The following is a 10,127-nucleotide window of genomic DNA, read 5'->3' on the forward strand; positions in this document are numbered from 1 at the left end:
TTCAAGGAAAAAAGTTTTTTGTTTTTTTTTCTTGTCTTGAGTGCTTTTGTTGGGATGGTTTTTCCTACAGGCCCCCCCTAAGAGCTCAATCTCCCCCTTATTGGAGCTGTCTCCAGCAAGCTCCTCCTAAGAGCTCTATCCCCCCCTTATCGGAGCTCTGTCCCCCTCCTTCTCCCATACCTTATCAGAGATGTTTCCCGCAGGAATCATAGTTAGAGGCCTCCCTGTCAAAACAAAGTTGAGGGATCACAGCTGCTAGGGACAGATCTGCCTGGCACCCCGGCCAGATTTCTCCCACAAACCCGGAGGTCTAACCCTATAAAACAAAGAGCCTGACCCCAGTCAGTGCTCAGTTCTTTGGAAACAATCCCACTGGGCCCCCTGGCGTAATAAAGCTGTGTTCTCCCTGATCTCTGCATGCCGCTTGGGTGTCTCGGTCCTCGCCGCTTTTCTGCAACACTTTGATAACCGAGTTGGTGAGTACAAACAAGTGTCTTTAACATTCATTACCATTAGTGGGTCAAGAAGAACCACAGAGACCCAATTTCCTACTGTGTCGCAGAAGAGCTGAACTGCAGTTTTTTTTCATTACAAGCATTTAAAGCTTAATGATTTAAAGTCAGATACTTAAGAGTTAAAGTCACATCTCCAGTGCATGTTCATACTTGTTTAGTGGTTTCTAAATCTGTGCTTGTAAACAAAATTATTCTTAGTCCTTTGACAACTGCTATTTGTCCTGTAGGAAAATTACTCCCTAAGGAGATGCAAATTGTTTGGTGATACTTGATAGCATTGTAGTAATTACCATGCTATCAGAAAGCTCAGAATTAAGATAAGCCTTGGCATCAAAATTCCATATGGTTGATTCTAAAATAAGATACTTAGATGGATAGAATACTAAATGACGTGCATTAAATAAGTAAAATCCTGTGCCAAGTTTTTCTCAAACCTGGGGCTATCACAACTTGTATTTGGGATCAAACAAAGGTCATTTGAATGCCTCAACATTTAATAAAAAGTTTGCATATGTAAATGTAATATAAATATATAATTATATAAATGCTTTATGTATTTATATAAATATACATGTCTATATATGTGATATACAAAAACACATAAATACAAATATGTTTTATGTATTTATATAAATATGTATTTAAAACATGTCTATATATGTAATATATAAAAACATATATAGAGGAGGAGAATAATATGCACAAGTAATATATATATATATTTATACATAATATATAAATATATATGTATAGATATATGTATATATTATATATAATATATATATATTTATATATGTATTTCTCCCTTATGGAGAAAACACTTGCTCTAGATAAACTTTATTCAGTGTTAGGTATACTTTATTCAAGAATGAGTTGTGGGCACTATTCAATGTTTATGAATCAATAATTATATATATGTATATATATATAATATATCATATATATTAGTATAGCATATATTATATGTAGTAAAATACAGTATTGGCATGTTGCATATATATATATATATATATATATATATATATATATATGATATACAATATAGAGGATATACAATATATATTAAATAAGGTATCTTAACAGAAGTACACATAAAACAAGATTATGTGCTGACCAGTTAATGAACATGCTGTGAATCAGAGACTTGCTTCCAAGAATCCAATCCACTATTCCTTTTAGGAGAAATGGCTAAGTGTTCACCAATTCAGTGTTTTTGGCAACATTATAAAACACTATTACCATGATTAATAAGAATCAACTGAAAGTTGCAGTCATAAAATCCCTTTATTCTTAAATACTTTAGTGTGCATTTCCTAAGTATGGACATTTCCTTATATTAATATATCCACAGTATGTTTATCAAAATCAGATCATTATAACAGATACAGTGCTGTTATATAATCTACAGACCTTATTCAAATTTCCCCAATTGTCTCACTGACATCCACTATAACAAAATAAACATATATCTTTTTTTTCTGGTCTATTTCATCAACACACATTGAATTTATTGATCCAGTTTCTTTAGTTTCCTTGAATCTAGAACAGCTTCTCAATCTTCTATGACATTTACATTTTTGAAGAGTTTTAGCCAATTATTTTGTAGAATATCTCTCAATTTGGATTTGTTTGATGCATCCTAATGATTATATTTAGAACATTTTGGCAGGAATAATACAGAAGTGGTATAATATCCTTGATGTATAATGTTAGGACCTATATGATATATCTATTGTTCTAATACTTGGTTACTTAGTTGATATAGTGTCTGTCAGTTTTATCCACTGAAAAATTACTGTATTTCCATGTGTAATAAAGTAAGTGTCTTCTGAGAAATATATCCTGTAGTCAGAAAATTAATATCACAGTGAAAGGAAAAATAAAAAACATAATTTTTGATAGCCTGTGAAGACAATAAAGTAATACAATACTATGTGTGTGTATTCAAAGGTGGAATTCTCCCTTATTTTGTATACAAATAGTTTTACATAAATTTTATTTTTTAAGAGGTAATATTTTATATGGATTAAAATTCAAAATGTAGTTTTAAATTTTGGGAAAGATGGCAGCAGCAGCATGGTTTTTAATCTCTTCAAATATCCACATTAAGAATAGAGGAATGAGGGTAACAAAATCCAAATTCTATAGCCAACATCTACAAAAGCTTGAGTGACAAAGTATCCTCATAAGCCCCATGAGATGAGCAAGTGGGCCCAACCACTGACATCCACATATGTATACGTCAGCATCTGCACAGGAGAACAAAAAGGAATCAGCAGGACATCTGACGGACCAGAGAACACACAAAAAAATACTGTGTTTCCCCAAAAATAAGACCAGGTCTTTTATTAATTTTTGCTCCAAAAGACACATGAGGGCTTATTTCCAGGGGATGTCATCCTGAAAAATCATGCTAGGGCTTATTTTCCAGTTAGGTCTTATTTTCGGGCAAACACAGTAGCAGGTTGTTATTGCAAAGCTCAGGGAGCCAATCTGAGAACAGCAGCTAAAACTGAGAGGGATTTCACACATTTAAACAGTGAATAAATACAAGAGATCTACAGTGAAGGACTATAGGAGTCTGAGCCCTTGACCTCTCCAAACTAAAGAGGCAAAGCTCCATTCCAAAAGAAAGCTACACACAGGAGAAAAACTGATGCAAAGAGATCCCAAATTAAGCAGAACAGGGATGAAAGACAATAATAATTAAAAAAAAGTAGGTTCAAATGAAAGTGGGGGAGAGAAACAAAGAGATTTCAGAAACAATAGAAGGAGCTCTAGAACGTGATGCCGAAAGAATACCTTGAACCATGCTTTTCTTCTAAACATTTAGGAAAAATGATTTACATAGAATTAAGCAATAAAGAAATAAAAGAATAATAATTAAGTAATTTCAGAAATGAGTATTTAACTGGAAGGAACATTAGCAAGTAAACCCAATGGATAATATTTTTAAATATAATGCAAAGAGGAGAAAAAGTTTTAATTAAAATGACATGAAAAAAAGAATCTGCAAAAATGTGACAAATGCAGAAGATAGGCAAAGAAGATATAAATATATAAAATGGGATGCCAAAAAAAAGGAAGGGAGCTAAAAAGATGCGTATAGAACAAATACTGAATACTAGAATGTAAGAATAATTTCTTGAAATATAAAAAGGACTTGAAATTACATATCAAAAAAACATGCTACCAGCCTTAAACTTTTGATACAAAATAACCAACCGAAGACACTCCTTAAAAAATTAGTTGAATTTATAGAGAAAATAATCTTTTGGCTATTCATATGAAAAAAACAAGTCATTTCAATGGAAAAGAAAATTAGATTGAAATCAGACTTTTTGACAAAAGAATAAAATATGTTATTTAAAATACTAAAGGAAAGAAAATGTAAGCCAAGGATGTTCAATCTAACAAACCTGACTTTCAAGTATAAAACCTGTAGAGAAACTATCATTAGCATATTATACAAGGCCATGGGATATATACTCTTATTATGATCACTTCCTGAGAAATATACTGTAGAACAAGTTGCAGGAAAGCAAAATTAATTGAAGAGACATACGGGCTAATAGTCAGCATTTCATATATATTCACATGCAGAACAAAAATTAAATGAGCAGAGAATGTAGCATTTATCCTCTAACAGTGCAAATGCAATAAAGATAGAAATCAATGGGAAGGCATCTACATCTATAGTTTTAACTATATTCAGTGATCATATTCTTGTTGCTAATATTGGTGTTGTTATTCTGAAAATGTTGTATATCTAGTGTGGGAAAAGCAAGTAAGTAATTATTTGCTATTTTAATTTTCTCATCCCCAATGTCCTTGAGAACTAGAATTCTTGGTATGGGAAAATGTAATACAGATTTAAGATCAAAAAGCTTATGTGAAACCATGTAGTGTTGAGTGTGAATTGGAAGTATTTTACATTTAAATATATTTTTCCCTAGCTATATCCATTGAAATGGCTTAGAAACAACAATCAACCCATAGTAAAGAATATGCCAAGCACACAGATTCTGCTCCTGAAATATTATTTCTCAGTGAAAGAAACCAGGACTTCCTAAGAAATGGGTGAGTCCGAGTCTGAGGCAGGAAATACGCAAGATAAACCTGAAACATCTTCTCATAATATACAACAAAAAATCCAACACTACTATAGTTGTGCCTAAAAGGCTCAGAAGAAAACTCCGAGAGGTTCTCACTGGTTAAAAATGGGACAATTTGAGCTTTCAAATAGATTATAACTGTAACAGATAGAAACTCTTCAAATACGTTTAATACTTGACAAGTTAGGTTTAAATAAATAACAAGTAGTGCATAAGCAGCTAAAAATATATTTACTCCCTTTGTAGGTAGCATTTAAGAAAACAAATTTTTTTTTTTTTAAGTTAAAAATTTTAATATTTTTCATTCCTGGTACCACTACGACAATTTACAAGGCAATATACCTGATGTAATGCAAAGAAAAAGAAAAAGGAAAAGTTACAACAGATAAAACACCTCAGGAATGTATATCTAATTGATACTACATTGCATTAATCAATAGCTGCAAGAAAACAAATTCTTCAATTTGAAAATTGGTAAATAGGGGAGTGGAGTCAAGTATTTACCCTACATTTCCAATATAAACTGAATGTTTGTGTAAACCAATATAAAATGAAGAGCTGCTTTTCAATGGGTATAAAATTTCAATTGTGTAAGCTGAAAAAGTTCTAGAAACCTGCTGTACAACACTGTACCTATAGCTCACAATACTGTATTGTGCACTTCAAAATGTGTGGAGTGTAGATCTCATGTTAACTGTTCTTACCACCATAATAATTAAAAAAAACAACAACAAAAAAAACCAGATTATTAATCCTGATATCCCAGAGCCTGAATATCACCTTTAAATTCCTTGAGTTCCTTTCTCCCAAGAGGCCTTGAGGGTGGTCGTGCAGAGAACCCTGGCAGAGTTCCCTAGGTGAAGTGCAAATGATGTCTGCCTCCCCACTCCAGGACGCTCTTGATTTAGCTGCTAGCAGCATCACCCAAACTGCTCACCCACGCTAGGGGCTGCCCACTAAAGATGATGTTTCTTGGAACGGCAGACAGTCAGGTCGTGCAGAAGGAGTTGTGTGTCTTGAACTTCACTTTAAATAGCAGCCAAGGATCAAGGGTTCCCCTGACCATTCTCCCTGCCTTGGAGGTAAGAAGTGTAGAAATAGTTGCAGGTCTGCACCTCCCTCACTGACTTGCCTCTGATCTCCCACTTGTAAATAGAGACAATAATATTATCTCTTTGTTAGACTGAATGTGTAACAATACTAAGGCCTCTATTCTTGGAGTGAGGCATGTCTCCACAGGTCTTTTCACAGATTGGCAGAGCACACAGACCCCAAACTCAACTTAGTAAATGGAGTCATTGACCATGTTCCTTGTCTCAGTGGAAGCCAAAGATTGTAGATATGTATATATCTTCTGTGCAAAGAAAATCACATCAGCTCCTGGTATAGGAAATGTGTGAAGTGTGCTTGATAGAGGCTCAGTAGGAAGAATATTACTCATTGTAACAAACCTTCTTCTCCCTGGGAGGTGATAATGCAGCTGTTATTACTTTTTATAATTTATCCAAGAACTGATAGCACAGAGATTTTTGTTCAAGGATTTAACAAATTCAGAATAACGGAACATGTTAATCAACCAAATTGTCCACATAGTCAATACAATCTTAGTCAGAGAGACAACTGGCATTATGTGTTTTGACACTAGGTGATATGTTGGGTTAATGAAATTTTCAGTTCTTGGTTTTCAATTTTAAGAATATTGTTATTTTGCATTTGTGGGATTCTGTACTCACTTAACAGAATCTGTGAGAATTATGAAGGGACTTAATGAATACTGAGCCCTTGCTGGTATGATTTAAATTGAAATAAAAATACACGGGGTCATTTTTATTTAACAAACTGGCCATAACCAAAAGTTTCATTTTCCATTTCCCTTCAATATTTACTGCCCGAACTTTGCACAAACCCAGAAATGAGAAGAGATATACATTTAAACTTTAACCTCCATTAAAACAGCCAATGAGGTTGTAAAAAGCTTCCTTTGTGTGTGTAGGGGGAGGGAAAGTGCATTAATAGGTTTGTTTAAAATGTATCCTGAAGAAGAAAAGTGGGAAACATACACACAACCAGGATAGCGATGTGAGCACTTGTTTGTAGTCAGGAACTTCAGATTTAGCACCACCATCGCCAATGAATATTTAATGACTACAAGACACATATACCATTTAAGTGTTTTTATTTTGGTTTAAAATTGAACCCAAGTGAAGGAGAAGAAAGAACAAACTAGCATTTATTAAGGTACTAGTGTTTTTACTAGCAATATATTGAACATCTTTTAATTTTCAAAACTAGCTTGAAAGTATATATTATTATTCTGATTTTCAGTCAGGAAATCTGAGGTCCAGAAATTTTGAATTATTTGACCAATGTCACACAGCCAATAGGTGTTGCAACCAAGATTTAAAACCCAGGTGAATCTGATTCCAAAATCTCCTATACGAGACTATCTACATTGAATGTTAAATTACCTATTACAAAAAGGGTCAAACTACTAAATTAAATAGCCTTAAAATAATTCAGATTTCCTGAATCTTAGTGCCATGCAAAGGTAGAAAAAATACGGATCCAATATAACAAAATGTTTAGGCAAAGATTATATGTTTCTGATTTGAACTATAGTTAACTATCCAACAGCAAAGACATTCCATTGTAATTATGAAAGTTTGTGGAGTTTTGAGGGATTTCGTATCTGAGTCTGAGAGACTAAGTAAGTGAAACTGATAAAAATTATGGGATCTTGGTATCAGAGAGGATTTTATGAATTTGACTCCAAAGGCAAGGGAAGTAAAAGCTAAATAAATGAATGGGACTATATCAAACTAAAAAGCTTCTGCCCAACAAAAGAAACCATTAACAAAATAAAGAGGCAACCCACAGAATGGGAGAAGATATTTGCAAGCAACACCTCCAGTAATGGGCTAATACCCAAAATATAAAAAGAACTCAAACAACTCCAAAAAAATAAAATAAAATAATAAAATAAAATAAAATAAAATAAAAAACAATCCAATTACAAAATGGGCAGAAGACCTGAACAGACACTTTCCCAAGAAGACATACAAATGGCCAACAGATACATATGAAAAAATGCTCAATATCACTAGCTATTAGGGAAATGCAAATCAAAACCACAATGAGATACCACCTCACACCTGTTAGAATAGCTATTACCAACAAGACAAGTAATAATAAGTGTTGGAGAGGCTGTGGAGAAAAAGGAACCCTCAGACATTGCTGGTGGGAATGTAAATTGGTACAACCACTATTGAAAACAGTATGGAGGTTCCTCAAAAAATTAAGAATAGAATTACCATATGACCCAGCAATCCCTCTTCTGGGTATTTACCCCACAAAATCTGAAAACATTTACCTATAAAGATATATGTACCTCTATGTTTATTGCAATATTGTACTCAGTGGCCAAGACATGGAAACAATCAAAGTGTCCTTCAATAGATGATTGGATAAAAAGTTGTGGTACATATACACAGTGGAATATTACTCAGCCATAAGAAAAGGTGAAATACTGCCATTTGTGACAATGTGCATGGATCCTGAGATTATCATGCTAAATGAAATAAACCAGACAGAAAAAGTTGAGAATTATATGACTTCGCTCATATGTGTGATATAAAACTGAAAGTAACAAATGAACAAGACAAATAATCAAAAACTCATAGACACAGACAACAGTTTAGTGTTTACCACAGGATAAGGGGGGAGGCAGGTGGTAGAAGAAGAAAAAAGGGATCAAATATATGGTGATGGAAGAAGAACTGACTCTGGGTGGTGAATACATAACACAATATATAGATAATGTGTTACAGAAATGTACACTTGAAACCTATATAATTTTACTAACCAATGTCACCACAATAAATTTAATTGAAAAAGTTATGGGAGGACTATTATAACTTCAATTTTATTTATTTCTAAAAGAGTGTTTCTCAAACTTTGGTGAACATCAGAATCATCTGGAGGGCTTGCTAAAAATATAGATACTACGTATCAACTTGTAGAAATTTAGCCCCAAGTGGCATTTCCTGAATGGTAATCTGAAAAACTGAAATATGATCTGGCAAAAGAGGGATCCATGGACAAGTAAGTGTGGAAAATGGTGCTTTGTGTAAATGCTACGAGTCAATTCCATATACTAATAAGCTTCAAATGCTTACATTCCCAAGAGGGACTATGTATAGGAGACAGGGTCCTAGAGATAAGGTGGCCTAGGACAGGAGGATCCCACAGGTTTCAGGGTTTCTGAGCTGTGGAGAAAGAAAAAACAAGCAAATACCCTGAGCCAGACCTTGAAGGATGTGTAGTATTTGGATAGTAGATCACAGGTGATCCTGCTTGACTGTCAGCTACACTCACTGGGATGCAGCGTGCACACACAATAAAGCACGTAACATCCATTTCCTGGATCAAGAGCCTGAACTGTTCAGTTTCCTGCACCTTCTACCTACCATCTCCTTTCTCTGCATCTCTTGACTCAGCCTTCATTTAGGCCTCTGGCTTTCAGTCTGATGCACAAATGAACTTCTGTCAGCTTCTGATCTTGGTTTAGTTTGCTGGTCACAGGTTTTTATTTTTATTTTCTACAAATGGATCAGGGTTCTCCCACGGGAAGCTTTCTGTGAATATCCTAGCCACCCTTCCCCAGGGACCTCCTGTTTTTGAACCGTCCTCATATTTAACTTTTCCAATTTTTTCCTTTCTTGATTGTATATTATCTGTTATTGGTGGATAATTCTTTTATGTGTCCTTTTCTTGCTAATTATATTGTGATTTTTCTGACAATAGAAATCATAGCTTATACTTGTCAGTGACTCCATAATACCTAGGATGATGACAGTAGCTGTTTTAGTTATCAAGTGCTATGTAATAAACCACCTGAAAACTTAGTGGTTTAAAGTACCAATTATTTGGTTCTGTGTGTTGACTGGGTGTTTTTTTTCCTGGAACCATGGAGCAGCTCATAGGACCAAGATGTCCTCACTCACAAGGTTGGCAGCTGATGCGGGCAGGGCCAGTGTCATGGGCACATGTGTGATATGTGCAGCCACATTGGGCCATGTGTTCAGAAGGGCCTCATACCTGGGGTCTAGTGCTCTATGTTTGTCATCCTGAAATTCTTAAAAATATTTTCTTTCCATTTGTATTTAGTAAGTGAAGAAGGAAGGGACAATGGGGCATGCATGAGGTGAGGACTTGGAGCCTTGGCTCACCTGCAGTCGCACCTCCCATAATTTTTCCATGATCCCAGGATAGCTTCTTGGCTGGCTTCCAGCCTGCTGTCACTTCTTGGCTCCTTGGGCCCCACCCTGTCCCCTCCTCTCCACACCTGCCCCATGACCATTGCTCCCCTCTGCTCTGTCACATCAGTGAATGGAAGGTCAGGGTTCTGCTTATTGCCCTCTGCTCCTGACAGAAGCCTGGGAGCAGAATTGGGGAAGATCAAGGTCAGGGGTGCAAAGCATCGTGGGGCATGCAGCAT

The 10,127-nt window shown here is 35.0% G+C and overlaps 1 long non-coding RNA gene across 3 annotated transcripts in view; it reads left to right on the forward strand.

The window, feature by feature from the left end:
* Positions 1 to 253: 253 nt before the first annotated feature.
* Positions 254 to 10,127, forward strand: part of LOC141571309 (uncharacterized) — a 29,721-nt gene continuing 19,847 nt past the window's right edge. For 2 of the 3 annotated variants that reach the window (XR_012496072.1, XR_012496073.1), the window contains exon 1: positions 254 to 476. This is a non-coding gene — a long non-coding RNA (uncharacterized LOC141571309). Of the gene's footprint in view, positions 477 to 5,522; positions 5,713 to 10,127 lie in introns of all 3 variants that reach the window. The other variant, XR_012496074.1, reaches the window with a different exon arrangement.

The sequence above is a fragment of the Rhinolophus sinicus genome, linkage group LG04, assembly GCF_036562045.2.
Source record: "Rhinolophus sinicus isolate RSC01 linkage group LG04, ASM3656204v1, whole genome shotgun sequence".
NCBI lineage: Eukaryota > Metazoa > Chordata > Mammalia > Chiroptera > Rhinolophidae > Rhinolophus > Rhinolophus sinicus.